The following is a 16268-nucleotide window of genomic DNA, read 5'->3' on the forward strand; positions in this document are numbered from 1 at the left end:
GATGTACTCTAGCCACGAAAATTGGTGGAGAGGCTAAGGAACATGAGATCTCCAATATCCAGGAAAGGTTGGGGCAGATTCTAAACAGTTTGGGAGATATTAAAATAATTAATATTTTTAATGGAGTCCCTAAGTCTAAACTTAGGGAAATTAAAATATTAATGTGAATTAATATAAAACTGTGCTAGAATGGTCCAAAAGTCATGGATCAAGGCAGATCTAATCTTAGCCATTGATTAGGGACTTAATCTCGGCCGTTGATTTGTCAACGAAAAATGTATAAGAGGAGGCTTGAGGGTCACTTGGAGAACACACCAAGAGATCAAGATTTCAACTTTCTCGGGCTAGGTTTGTTGAGAAGGTTGAGAGAGTGATCGGAGTTGCAGCTGAGGAGCAGTGAATACAGAAGCAGAGAGGCAGAGATATCATCGAGAGGATCAGCGTAATAGCTAGAGAGAGGGATGCAGAAACAGCCAAGGGTTCACGCAAAGCGAGCTAGGGCTCACGCAGAGGCAGCCACGAGCTGCGCAGTGCCTCAAAGGGCCAACGTGGGTGACGCAGAGGGCCAGAGGGATGATGCAGTGCCTCCAAAGGTTGACACAGAGGGCCAAAGGGATGACGCAGTGCCTCCAAAGGTTGACACAGGCCAAGCCAAAGTGACGTTGGGCTAATGCTAGGCCAGAGAGAGGCTGACGCTGGGGTTTCGTGGGGTAGATTGGAGCTGTGGAGTCGCCGGAGTGTTTATCCAGGGTTTCAGCTGGAACATCTGCTTCCGAGTAGAGAGGTACTACTGCTAAGATTTTTCTCTGTTGGGTGAGTCGAATTTGGCACCAAGATTGTATTCTGAAACTGCTTAGTAAATCAAACCCTAAGATAGCTGCACCGATTTTCCTGCATTGGGTTTTTCCGGGGACATTAGTCCAAAAAGAACGGTGTCACTTGTGTGCTTGTTTCTATTTCCTTCAGTTGATGATCAGTAATGTGTTGAGCATGTACTTGTATCTATTTCCAGTATTTACATGGTAAATAACTTGTTAATTAACATAACAAGTAGGTAGGAATAAATTAGTAAAGTGCATGAAGGGTTTCTAACGTGTCAGACTTAGAAATTCCAACAAAAGCATCAAGAGAAAGCACAATACCAGTCATTATATGTACCAATTAGTCCTCGGTCATAAAGAACTTTCAAGGAATTTAGACCATAAGAGGAAACCACATTCAAGACCCACAGAGGATCATCTATCAGTGTTGTAGCAAAACCCCCATAAAGAGTGTTCATATCCATAACATTTCTTATTTTATTTGTTAAAATATTGGGTATCAATGTCTTGTAATGGCTAACATGTGCCACCCATTGAGATGTATCCTTTCTGAAAGCACCATCACTGCCCCCAGAAAATGTATGGACCCGCTCTCGGGCTACCGTAAAATATTGTGGCCACTTTGGAGTCTGTCCTACTCCTAACTACTTGAAGTTGGGATTTGGTTTTACTATACAAGACTGCATGGGAACATACCAGGCAACATCTGGTTCAATGTTGTCATCACATTCACGGGGTTAAACTATTTTTTCACGGGTAGTGTAGCATCCACTGTCCAACGATTTCTGCCATACAACAATATCATTCCTTTTATTATATAGTTTATAGCACATATTTTTCAAAATACTTTGAAGGGCATCATAGTTAGCCATCTGCTCCTCTATAGTTGCGTTCCACCCATGCCATCTATTTTCATAGTTTATTGGTGGTCTAGATAGGACCTAGAAACCTCATGGTCATAGTACTCTATCTATTTCCATAAGGTAGGCTCCACCTGCATCATCAAAACTTCACTCAACAAATAGCTACCAAGCTCCCATAAAAATTAAAGAATTAAAGAGAAATCAAGGATAATGTTGATAAAATGAAACTAATTCAAACACCTTAGTCAGATCATGTTCACTATGTCTTCGAGGGATTTTTTTTTTTCATAAAATCACTCTCTTACTAAATCAGTGAACAAAACCCACTAAATTGAACATGAATATCAATCTCAAATGCTTAGTACCCATAACATTTGATTGAATTGAAATAAATACTAAAAACGAAATAAATAAATGAAATTAAAATAATTGTAAGTAATTTAATTAAATAAATAGTATGGGTTTAATGGTTAAGAACATGTGTTTTCTCATAAAAAATCACTACTTCAAATCCAAAGAAACAAAATATGTACACCTTCCTAAACTATAATAATCAAATCAAAAGTGAATATGAAAATTTATATTTAATAAATAAGGAAAAGGGAATGAAATATTTTTTCATTTGGGAAAGTATTGAAGAATAAGAATAAGAAACTGATTGGGAGTTGGGTGGAAGTCCCCTACACTTAGTTGTAGTAGCACTTATACTCTCGCCACTGGTTATTCATATTTTGCAATAAGAATGAAAATATATTTGTTTTTACCAGGTAATGATTTGCAAATTGATGTGTTCACTTTATCCATGTTAATTTGAGTACTTCTAAGCCATTACACAATCTAGAACACAATGGAAATTTAGAAGGTATCATCAAGCATACCAAATTTTGTCCATGGAATGAGACATCGAGAGAAGTGAGCCATGTCAAACGCATTGTATGGATAAGGAAGGCACTATATAGAGATGATACCAAACATTGTAGGAATACCTCGTTCAAGTGCAAACTGCACTTGCGCTTCATGATTTCCACGATCCAGCAAATCACCACCCCAACTTGCAACCTAAACATAAAATATTATCTTATATAAACAAGGAAATGTATACTTATACAATAGATCTCACAAGTCATATTCAGATAACATAACTATGAGTGTTTACATTAAGTAACTTATTTTGATGTTTATCACGTAAGATACAAAAATATACATATGATAGCAAGCAATAGAAATTATAGATAGATTAATGAATATTGGATGTAAGGATATCTGAGAACCAACTTCTAGAAAAGACCTATAATTCTACAACTATTCTTTGTTAAGTACCATGTCAGCATGTTCACTAAGGCCTAATTGTATAAATCCACCTTGTCACAACTAGTAGGAGGGAAGAGAAATCTCTCTCTAACATAATGTTTACTATTAAACTCAGCTCAAGAGTGGGTTCGAATGTTATGCAAAGTAAAATGATGCATAGAAAAATAGCATTAGATTAATTCCTATTAATCCTCTTGCTTCTAACATGAAAATTTCTGTTAGATTTCTTTTAATAATTTAGATGTCTTAGACTCTCAGGTATAGTGAACATCATAAGGTGGATCAGCCATGTGTGTTGATGGTGTATCCATCATTTTAACCTGACTCTAGATTTCTTCTTGTTGTTTATGGAGTATACTTCCTTCATTGACAATATAAACTTAGAAAGGTATGAAAGGTTGGATTCATTTTGGTAAAACTATTGACACTAGTTAGAATGTTACCCACCCCACATCCCGTATCAATTGCAGTCTAGACTGAGCCATCTTTCATTCCTAGGATCAACTCTTCCATATGATCCACATATTCACCAACTCCATTGGGAAACATTGTACCTCCACTTGGCAAGAGGGATTTCTCCCCTTCTTTCCTCAACCAATGCTAATTTGATTTTTTATTATTGATACACTCATAGGGGACCTTCATGTGCCAATAACAACATTTAAGAAGAAGTAAGTCCGAAAACAATGCCAACTTATTATCATAGATCCTCTACAACATTTGGGTGAAAGAATATGCAGTTACCATTGCTTTAGAACTTCAAGATTTTTGTACTTTTTAAAACAGTGATGGAAGAAACAATAAAGATGGATCAAGTATGTACCTGTACCAACACTCATTCTTTCTCTTTGGCCATCTAATAGGTATCTTGTAGCCTTCTAGTGGAGGGATTAATCATTCTACTCTTTTAGAAAGTGGGGGCAGTGTCACTCCCTAAATGCAAGCAGTTGTGAGATCTACTAGCTCACATACATTAATTCATTTAGTAAATTCACCAAGAAGTACAAACTTTTTATTATTCTCAATATCAAATTCAGAACACACCACAGATGTGAGGTCATGAAACAACATGAATTTACTATAACTAGGCGAGTCTGTTCTAGGTAGCTAGGCACTTGTGATGATTTAAAAAGCTAAGAAAAAAATATTCTACTAGAGGATTATTCACTAGAAAATATACTAATGAATCTTGCATATGGAGAAGTTGTTATTTGTTTACAATGTATGTAACCACTTCCATTTCATTGACTTAATCCTATATCCCTACTTAAAAGAATGTCAACACGCTCTTTCCTCAGTGGTCATAAATACAACAAACAAATTGCAGTTCAATTTATGTTTACTTTTCAATATTTGCAGTGTTCAACAATAAACTTATTCGTAATTAGTTAACTCAACAACTCTGTAATATAGGAGTTCTACATAGGTTTGCATTGGACACTTGCTAATGCATATTAGTGCCAACTTTGTACCAGAATATTCTAAGATGATACTCACTCCACAGATCTGAAAGGACATGTTACAATTTGTAAGAAGAAGTCGTGTGTTAACATTGCATTCCGTCTAAGCTCAAACCTTTAATTACACTTGAGTTTTTCATCACCATGACATAATAAATGTTGGTACATATCAAGGACCCTCCTTCCTATTGAATATGATAGCATGATTATGAGAGAAATATTTGATTTCCCTTTGAACCAATAAGATAGGCTACAAAAGATGAGTTGCATTGTCTTGCCAAGGCCATTTTAACTGTAAAAAGAAAAATGTTACAGTTAATACCTTTTTTCCTAGGAAACCATTACATTGGATGTTAGCATCAAAGTTTCTCATGTGTAATGGCATATCAATAAAATTGTAATCCCGAGGTCATGCATATTTATCATCAAAGGCTTCCTTCCATAGGACTCCCCTTGTATTCCAGATTCTAGAATATATATGCCAATCCATGTGCAAACTGTTAGATACTTTACCTATTCATGTATGCTACATTCTACTTCTCCCCCATGATGGGGATTATAAACCTTGTCTATGGTATTCTGTAATTTGACTACATGACAATTATCTCATGTGCTTTATTTGTATTGAAAAATATAGTTTGTTTCTACGCATGCTTCTAGTTTGTATGAACCATTTATGCTTCAGTGAAGATTGACTGAACTTACATGTTGTAGCCAAATTTTCCTCAAGGCTCAAATTTTCATTTGAGTAGAATAATGTGGTAGAATGCTATATGTTTGTTCTTTTCTCTAATGTTTAGGAAAATAGAATAGGAATTTTTGTTGTTATAGTAAGAGGAGTTGGTTAAAAATCTTGTACCACTACAATTTCTTGTACACTCAGTTGATCCCTACTGTGGAGAGTTGGTTAAAAATCTTGTACCACTACAGTTTCTTGTACAACTGAGTGTTGTTGTAATTCCATTATCTTCTCAATTTTTCCCATATAGTGTTGTTTCTCCAAAGAGGCTTCTTTTTCAACACATGTTCCAAACTATAGGGAACAACTTCTTACATTCTTCGTATGATTTGGGAATTATAGATGCTAATACATTTCTTTTTGTATTGAAAAATGCACCTATGCTATCTAATTTTGAGGAGAATAAACTTGGTGGGACTACAAAAACATTAGCCTTTGCTAATTTCAGTGAGGAACTAGTGGTTATAACCGGTGGCCCCATTGATGGTAAAGTTATAGGGTTGACAATGGATCCAACCTATCGATAACAACTAGGGAAATGGCTAGCTACAATAGGATTCTTTCTAGAAAAAAAGTTTGGTTTCCCTTAGGATGGGAAGGATGGTTGGCATAAGGGATTTTATACATCACCTTAGGAGGGGGTGCTTTCTCCTTTGAAATGTGAATTCATAACTTGCAGGATTTATAATTTACTTCTGCAAGGTGGGTACAATATTAGGTTGTAGAGAAATGAAACAAATATTGGGCTAAAGTTTTCAGGTAATAGAAATGTTAGTATCCCAATGTGGTCTTGGGATCCAGGGATTTTTATGAGGGATGGTTTACATCATAGTGGATTGCTTCACGGTATGGAAGAGTGTGACAATGATGCTAGGTTCAATTGTGTTGGAGCATTCTACAGGCATATTCGAGATTCTGGTATTGATATGCAGGTTCTAGATTGCTTGATGGAAAACAATCTTGAGAAGGGAGGATTGTAATGTCCCTTTCCAAATGATTACTTATGGTTGAATGACCTGAAAATCATACCTTTAAAAAATCTGAACTCTAGCTAGCCGCAGTTGCGTGATATAAGTTACAAACCATCAGTCCAAGTCTCCCTCTCTTGCTTTAGACATAAGAGTAGCATCATCATCCTCTGCCCTCATAGAAGCTAATTTTTTCCCTTGAACATAATTTCCCTAGTCTCGTCTGCTAGAAACAATCTCTCCACTATTTTCAAGACCGGAGCTTGTTTCAGCTTGAGCTTGTTGAAAAGGAAGCCATGAATGGCCTCGCAAGAGAGACCTCAAAGTTCATGCTTATCCCTCTACCACTACCATTGACATTAGCTACTTTGTGGGCAGGAAATATAACAACACCACCACCACCAGAAGCTTCTCATTGATTTGGGTTAATACTGCTATTACCGACCATGGTATTTCCAAAGCTCATTTCAAGCCCGAAATATTCATTATTACTATTATTTGATGTTCCCAAAATACCCCGTGAAGAAAACCCATCAATATTTCCACCTTGCCCATCTGATGTGCCGCCAGAATTCCGAACCCAAGGAGAGCTTTTCCCACAGGAGTGAGCCTACTCATACTCCACGTCATCTGTGGGCATCTCATATCGACAAACTGGACAAGAATTATGTTGTTCAAGCCATAGAAGAATGCAAACAGAATGGTACATGTGTTTACAGGTCATATGCCTTACCTCATTGCCCACTTAAAATTCATCCTTGCATGCTGCACATTGTGTAGAATCAGTAACAAGAAGGTCTTGGGTAATTTTAATGGTGGGCATTGTTCCTATGGAAGATTTGGAGGCGGGAGGTGTACCATACCTGTTGGGGTCATTTTTTGCTAGTTACTGAATAAGCTGATCCAAACCAGACCCAAGGAAATAATGCCCAAAGTTACCAAGTAATCTGGTTGGTTGCGCCCCTGTGCTGTCATCAACAAAGAATTCCACATTCCCCCCACCCAAACCCATCAAATTCTGCATCATTTGACCATGAGTAAACATCATAGGATTGAACCCACTAGGATCCATCCAAATTTGTACCCTTCCTCCTCTCCCTCTTCGCTCCTCATCATTGGTATTACTATTGTTGTTGTTGTCATCATCGTTCCCATGTTGGAAGAAAGCAGCAAGGGATTCCATCACTTGGGTTATGCCATGGTCATCTATAAGAGTTGTAGGACCCCCGACAGGACCTAGCCTAACTTGACGTGGCTAGAATCGCAGTCCCCCTTGCCCTCCCATAGGTGTATATGGGTGGTACCCAACATTTGGTGTTGGTCTCTCTGTTTCCTTGACAAAGCCTCCATTGTAATGGGGGGAAATTAGTCCCTCCTCCCGTGCATCAATTCTGATACTCCTCTCGCACTCATGACACCAATAACTCTTCCCTTCTCTTCTAGATGACATCCTTATCTACATCCCACCCAATTCCTCCCTTCCTACTCCCCCTGCTGCTGCTTAGAGCATGCAATCCATTAACATCTTCTTGTTGGTGACAAGCATCATCGTGACTCTAGAAAAATTATATGCATCAAAATTATTTATTTAGCCCACTGCAAATGGACCCAATACACCTTGATACCTCGAATCTCAAGTCTGATTGTATCTATTCCCGTGTGATCTGCTTCGTGAGAAGCACAATCATTGCTCAACTTTCCACTTGAACACATCACTACTCGGCTTTAATAAGTCACAATAATACTAATAATAATTCCTTTCTTTATTCCTTTGACAAGTACATTAAATGAAGACCGAACCTAGTTACATTTTCCAACATCATGGTGTCTGCCCACATACTGTAGTTTTCTGCACATGAAAGTTTTTCTGTCAAAGCATTTGACACACCATGGATAAGGGATGATGCCATTTGCACACAAATTTCACAAGTTCAATCCTGTGAGTTGAAATCAACACCAATTTAACTCTGCTTTGGTACCTAAATGTTAGTTTTCTACAGAGACATAACTGATTAAATCATAGAAAACTATAATAAAAATCAATCAATCAAAAGAATACATAACACACTAATGTTGGGTATTATATACCCTACAAGCGCTTCGCTTAATTTAACTTGGATTCTATTGATAAAAACTATTTCCTGAGCATGCCCAACTTTCTCGATCTCATTGTTAGCTCTCTGAAATAGGTCTTCTTTGGTCTCCAATCTAACATATTCCAAATATCTTATTTCTCTAATACAATTTTGGGAGATAAAGTTAGCAAATCACAAAACAATTTGATGCCTCATTGTGCAAAAATAACTTATAAAGGAACTAGAATAATAAATACGAGGGGAAAATCACGTTATTTATTTGTGTGAGTTGATTCTTTGTTGATCAATTTTCTCAACAAATAAAAAAATTAGAAAAAAAATCTCATATTTCAATAGGAATCATCATTTCTAGATACATGAGATCATTGAATGAGGTTTGGCATTTTGGTCCTTAGGTGCAACCTGCTAAGGGAGACTCCAATTACAACCCTCTAGAGGAGACTCGCATAACTTTACATCTTTTCTCTAATTTACAAAAATTAATATTTTCCTCACTTTCGAGATTAAGTATATTTCTCATCAACTCTTTGTTGATGACACAATTCTCCTTGGAAAAAATATGAAAACAAACGCTACACATTGTCCTTATAAAACAAGGATGCAGTTGACTGATAAAAAATGCCACTATATATGCCTGAAATAATCTCCATTGCTAGGAGCGAACCTTGCCAATCTAGGAGAACCATTTAAAGAAGGGTCCGAGAGCTTTCAAATCTCTAGGAATGTCTATCCGAAACAAAGTAAAAATAATTGGGAAGCGATAATAGAGAAAAAAAGAGTCAAGGACTCAAACCTTACAAAAGAGATGGTTATACCAGGGAAGGATGCTCCATATATTGAATGCATCTTTCAGTGCATGCCTTATCTTTTGTTGTAGAATCCCTGTACCTCTAAATGTGTTCTTCAAGAGATAAGAAAGGTTATCAGAGAATAAGCCCTTTTAAACTGGTGTAGAATTTAGTAGGAGGAAATAGTAATCCATCATTTAACAACAACTAAGAGTGTTTTGGAGCATAATGGACCATTCGGTATCTAATTGTACATGAGGGTAAAGGCTTGTGTTCTATTAGAGTTGAGGTTAGGAAGAAGGTACTTGAAAGTCTCAGTTCCCCAAACACTACAAGTTGTGTTGAAGTGTAGTTCCATATAAGATCTTTCATACACACATTATAATTCTAAGTGAGTCCCTAGAAACTAAATTTTGTAGAAGAATGCTTACCTGAACATATATTTATGTTAAAGGTTTGGAGTTCAATGGTTCATATGATGAGATTCCATCTTGCTACATTCCCATAAAATATTTATTTTCATTTTTTCTAATTGATATTGAGAGACAATCTTAAGAAAGTAATTCATATTCCATAAAATAATTATAGAGATGATTGAACCAAGTTGCAAGAAGTCATAGTTCATTCCATTGATCAAAAGAACAACTTCTTAAGGAGGCATGGAAAACTTTAATGATTCATTATTAATGTTATTTGATGTTCCCAAAATATCCTTTGAAGAAAACCCATCAAGGTTTCCACCTTGCCCATCTGATGTGCTGCCATAATTCCAAACCCAAGGAGAGATTTTCCCACGGGAGTGAGCTTGCTCATACTCCACATCATCTGTGGGCATCTCATATCGATAAATTGGACAAGAATTATGTTTTTCAAGCCACAGAAGAATGCAAACAGAATGGTACATGTGTTTACAGGGTTTCTGTCTTACTTCGATGCCCACTTCAAATTCATCCTTGCATACTGCACACTGTGTAGAATCGGTAACAAGAAGGTCTTGGGTAATTTTAATGTTGGGCATTGTTCCTATGGAAGCTTTGGAGGCTGAGGGCATTATAATATAATTATAAGTTTTGTAAAAATTTAAGTAATATTTAACTTTTAATATATTATCATATTATGATAATATATTTTAAATGATATTTGATATGATAATATATTATTGATGAAATTGGATTATAGACGAAAATGGATTAGAGTTAATGTAATTTTATAGAAATCAATATTGATTATGTAAAATATGTGTAAATTTTACTTTCCAATATTAGTGGTGTTTTTGTTTTAACTATAAGTCAACCTGATTCAAGTATTTAAAATAAATACACATTTTTAAAAGAAATTATGTAAAATCTTTTTAACATAAAGAATGTATTTTTAATATTTTTTAATAAAAAATTATGGTATTTTTTATTATATATATATTTTTATATTTTCTAAGTTTGTTAGAAATTTTTTAAAGAGTTGTATAATGCTTGTGGATGATCGTTGTTTTATATATCTATATATATATATATATATATATATATATATTCTTATTCCATGATTCTTACAGTGCTAAATTCATAATTTGTTGAAGTAATTTGGACTTCCGTATATCCAACAAGAGTATATCCAACAACCAACTAACTAGATATACCCGAAAATTTATTTGACAACCGGGATCAAGTCTAGTCCCAATAGTCCTCAACAACATAATTCAGTGGACAGCAATGGAAATCATGAGAATCAGAAAGATGTCATGGGTACACATAGGATAAATGTCAAATGGAGATGAAAAGGGTATTAGAAAATGCTTAGCCTCACCAATTTCAAAAAGGGACACCTTTGGTGTAATTAAGGATTTTCATATACAATGGATTAAAGTAGGGATGGAAGATTATGGTATTGAACCAATTATTTTTAATTAAAATTTATAAGTCATGTAAATAGAAGTAAATTATCTAAAATAATTAGTGGCAATTTGTGTCCATGGGGCATAGAATAGATGATGACAGGGTGTATTGTTAAGGTATTTCGTGGTGTTAAGGTCACCCATTTGAAACTCCGTAGGTAAAAATATGGTCATGTTAAGAGGTATGGCCCAAGCTAGGTGATCATGTCATGTTCCAAAAGGAGGTGTTGATCCATTCCCATTTTAGATAATTTGTTAGCCTTTGAATTTAATTCCCTTTCAATGTGATAAAACAATATAAATCTAAAGATTCTAATAAACTTCATAATTCTAATCATCCTTTGATCCAACAAAGAAGTGTATAAGGAAGTATAACTTTTCATCCACTTTATAAAAGCCTTTTAATCCCCTATCACTTGTAAGTTTAGATTGTTGAAGTTTAGATTAGTCACTTAGTTTCAAGTTGCGGTGACTAACTTTTTTAGTCACTTAGTCACTAATTTCACCATTTTCTACTAGTGGATTAAATGTGTTCAAGTGAAAACTTCTTTTATCGTGCAAAATTTGAAACAAAATTTGCATCTTTGTCATCCCTTGATAGATCCCAATGAATCTATATACACTACATAATTTAGACTAGTAAGTCAAAAAAATTGTTGTTGGATTTAGTGAAAAATTGGCAAAACACATATTTCTAAAAAAGGACCAAAATGTAAAATAGTGAGACTCCTCTAAATGTTTTAATCATAAAATTTATTTTTTTCAATTACTTTATATGATATATACATAATTTTTTAAAACTATATATAATATATGCATAGTTGACATTAGATTATTTTACATAACATGTGCATTGAGACATTTTATCTATGGACTACATTGTCCCTATTAAAATGATTTTTTTTGTTATTAATATATTTTTAAATATAGGTGAATATTACTTTTGCATTTTAAAATTGAAATTTTTTTATCATTATAAATAGTTTTAAATATGACAAATTCATTTTATATTAAGAACTAATGAATTGCTTCTCTTTTATTATTCTTAATAGGGAGTGCTTAATATTTTTTATTTTATTTTTAGTTTTAACTTTTAATTATTTTTTTTCTTCTACATTGAATATTTTTTATTATATACAACATTAAAATATATTTTAATAAGTTTTTCTATATATAAATATATATGAAGTTGATACATAAATTAATTAACATAAATCTTCAAATATTTTTGAAAAGTACAAGGTTTAAACATTATATATATATATATATATATATATCACTTTATCTCTTTTTAAAGTTGATATGAAATTATGGACATCTAAATATTTTATGTATTTATATTCATTTTTGTTTTTTTATTATAGCTTATTGTTTTTCTATTTCATTTTAATTTTTATTTTTATTTTTAAGAAGGATACATGTCAACTCCACATTAAGCTTGGACAAAATTACACATTGCATGCATGCATATTCATTTGCTTTTTCTTTTTCTTTTTATGATATCCAACATTGCTTTTATGTTTAGAGAATATTTTATTTTTATTTTTAAGTGGGACACTTGTCAAATCCAAGTTGAAGACAAAACCGTATCACACATTGCCTTGAGACTCGGCTATAAATTTATAAATATTTAAAAGAAGTAAATTGTTTTAAGTTTTTCCCCTTTTCATTGAATTTTTTTAGTGAGTCTTTAAATTACATTTTTGAATACATAAATAAATTTAATATCTTAAAACATTTTTAGATATTAGTATACTACATAATTTAAAAATATAATTTCAACAAAATCATACTTAATTTTAATTTTAGACGAAATCAATAAAAAAACCTTAAAAGAAAAACAAAAAGTTAAAATTATTATACTATTCTTTTTAAATATATATATATATATATATATATATATATATATATATATATAATTTTCTTTAATAATCTAAGGATGATTAGACACAATAATAATGAGACAAGTGGGCTTAGTGTATATCATTAATTATAAAATTATAATTAGTTATTAATTTAGTTTTTTTAAGAAATTAAAAAATATATTTATAATTTAAAATAGTTTATCTTTAATTATTAATAAAAATGATTTTAAATAATAATGATATTTGTTATATTTATATATTAAAATTTATGTATATTTTAATTGAAATGGGAAATTTTAAAGAAACAATTATTTGTTATTATTACATTAAATATAATTATTTCATAAATGTTAAAATGATCTAATTACTACAATTTATCTTCATAAACTTAAAACTACATAATTAAGAACAAATTATTCACCAAACCACTTAAACTAAAATCCTTTAATAAAATTTAAAAAGCAAATTTTAAACTAATAATCATTCTTATTAGGAAACACAAAGTATAAACTTGTTCTTATTTATAAAAAAAATATAACGAACACAGTATGCCCTTTCAAATTTGTCTGATATTAGCAAAACTAATTATTCATATTAACTATACCCAATACCAATGCGTCTGGATATCAAGAATTATTATGATTATAGTAATTAGATATTTGCATTTTCTTACAAATATAAAATAAAATTAACTTCAATGGATGGTGCTAATGAATAACTTTTATTCAAACTGGATATCAACAATTTTTATGATTATATTTAAAAATGTAAAATAAAATTAACTTCAATTGATGGTGCTAATGAATAACTTTTATTCGAACTGTCTCTGCGATAATCATACCAAGGTTCGACCTCGTGACCTGGGCTAGCAGATAGAAATTGAAATTTACAGATATCTGAATTTCCATTGAGTCCGTGGAATACTGTTTGGAATTATCGCCCGTTGGATTCTAAAATAGTGAATGTGGATTCAGCAGAGGGGGTGAGAGTATTCTGGAAGCTATAAATGGGTCGATCCAAAGTCAGATAGAATTTGACCATTCACAAAAGCTCATTACCGTTCACAAAAGCTAATCCTAATCCATCTTCTATTTAATTCGTCTAGTTTCATCAATCTCCTCCACTTCTTGCACTACAATGCAGTCTCTCAACTCTCTGTGCTCCTCTGCTCTGTCTCTCAGGCGCGGCTGTTATGTCTTGTGAAGCGCTCCTCTTTGTTTTTGTTTGTTGTGTGATGTTTCGTTTCTGTATCGTGACTGTTAGTGGGACAATTTTTTGATCTGTATCTGTCGCGCTGTGCTGTGACGGTGACAGTTTCTTTGATCTGTATCTGTGGCTCTGTTGTGATTATTAGTGTATGTGTAGTTTATGTTGTTTTTTATATGTTGTAGTTTGAATGGGCATCTTTAAGTCAATTGCAGATTCTCCAATATTAGGAATTTGCAGATTTTCCAATATTAGGAATCCTAGGGACATGAGAGGTCATGTCTGTCAGATTCCAGAATATTCAAAAAATCTGCAATAGACTTAATCTCAGGGAGTTTGAAGAAACAATACCTAGCCTGAAAGATGGAAACAAATATACCTTTCCGCCGAGAAGTTTTTGATTGCACACAACCAAAGGAGTGGCAATAGCTGCAAATGTGATGATCATTTCCACTAGCATCAATTGTAATGGAGAGTCTCTTGTCAAGTGTAAATTTAACTTGGAGGTGTGTATTTTTATTACTTTTGTAATGATATGTTCTTCTTATAATGATAATAGATTATGTTCATTTGTTTCTTTTTCTTTTGCTGTTTTCATTATTGCAAAGGCATTCAAGAAGAAAAAATTATGTTCAATTGACATCATAAGAGGAGAGTAAAGCAAGAAGATGTCGACAACCATCTTAGGCAGATTTAAATGATAATGTTATGCTAGGGTATCTTTTGCTCTTCATTTGTTTGGTTCTCTAAATTTCATTAAAATCTAGTTCAGAAACAAAGCAAGTCCTGCGTGGAGAAATGAGGAATCAAATTCCAAGGAATAGCCCTCAACTGATTCAGATAGGTACATCTATTAATTAGTCTTACATATAATTCATTGGGTTTTCCTTTTTCCAACATGAAAAAGGCAATAGCTATTTGTGTTTATAAAATTGTTGATGGATAGTAACGGTGTTAGAAATTTTCGTACGGACTGAAATTCTTTACATATATAATCTGTTTTTCAATCAATCACCGAATTTCTTTTACGTCGGTTTTTCTTCTGATTTTGATTGAGGTGTACCATCATATATCATCTGTTTTTCAATTAATCATGGAATTTGTTACCTTTGTTTGTCTTTTGATTTTGGTTGAGGGCTTCATATATAAATCCTGATGTGGATGGAGTTTTATTGAAACCAGCCTATGGCATTTTAAAATGGCCACGTTTTCATGGTTGAAATTTGGAAGCAGGTTCATCCGTGACGGATGGAAGATTGATTAAATTAACCTTACTTAGGTTAGGTCAGGTTAGATTTGGTTAATGACTTATGATATGGTACTTTTATAGTTTTTATTCTGGCAATCGATGATGGCCTTTAGTATGGCAATCTATAAAACACTATGACAATGAATAGTTATTTTCTTCGAAATAGTCTATAGATTTTTTGAAAGCTTTTTTGGCGGGTTTTTCCGGTCGAAATCTGGCAAGAATTTATTGGAATCGCAAGTTTGATAGCTAGTTTCTGCACAATGAAAGCGTCCCAGGGGTGCTAGTTTCTGCACAATGAAAGCGTCCCAGGGGTTTTCGAGGGTGCTGAACAGTTAAAAAACCATTTTAACTGCAACAAATCAAGATTTAACCTCAATTTCTTCCGCCGGATTCCGTCACCGAAATCTCCAAAAAATCACATTATAGACAGGATGGCAATTAGAATCATTGTCCCTACGGTTCTATAAAACACTATGACAATGAATAGTTATTTCCTTCGGTGAAACCAGTAGCGGGAGAAGGCCTACACAAGTGCTTGCTGGTCGCTGGTCCCTGCCCGTACTGGGGGCCCTTACGATGTACCTTCTAGATTCTAGTTTGATTCATGGCACGAGTCATTGTCCTTTCTGTTCAAGCTCCAAACAAATGAAAAGAAAGCAAAAATATGCATACCTTCAATAACAAATCCCAGCGATAAGAATGAAATCACTACCAATTATATGGTCATTTTGATTTTACATTCATAATTAATTATAAAGATAAATAGCTGAGATCCTTTGGGGCCTTTATTTTTCCAAAGGCTAACCACGGATTATTGGTCTCCAAAGTTATTGTTCTCTTGATTGGTTAGAGTTACATTTTCGCATGTATAGTTAATGATAAGGGTCAATGGCCAAATTTCTTTGCGTTTTTATCTTAGGCAAGGACTAACCACTGGTTCTTGGTTTCAAAAAGTGATTATGATTTTTATTTTTCAGCCAGGACTAACCACGGGTTCTTGGTTTCAAATGT

The 16268-nt window shown here is 33.5% G+C and overlaps 2 pseudogenes; both read right to left on the reverse strand.

The window, feature by feature from the left end:
* Positions 1-1123: 1123 nt before the first annotated feature.
* On the reverse strand, positions 1124-4066 carry LOC149166470 (putative methyltransferase PMT21; annotated as a pseudogene).
* Positions 4067-6279: 2213 nt separating this feature from the next.
* LOC149166471 (E3 ubiquitin-protein ligase RING1-like) lies at positions 6280-7612 on the reverse strand (annotated as a pseudogene).
* Positions 7613-16268: the final 8656 nt, after the last annotated feature.

The sequence above is a fragment of the Pinus tabuliformis genome, chromosome 5_1 (genome assembly GCF_031772625.1).
Source record: "Pinus tabuliformis cultivar Carrire ecotype Pingquan chromosome 5_1, CPIR1, whole genome shotgun sequence".
Lineage (NCBI taxonomy): Eukaryota > Viridiplantae > Streptophyta > Pinopsida > Pinales > Pinaceae > Pinus > Pinus tabuliformis.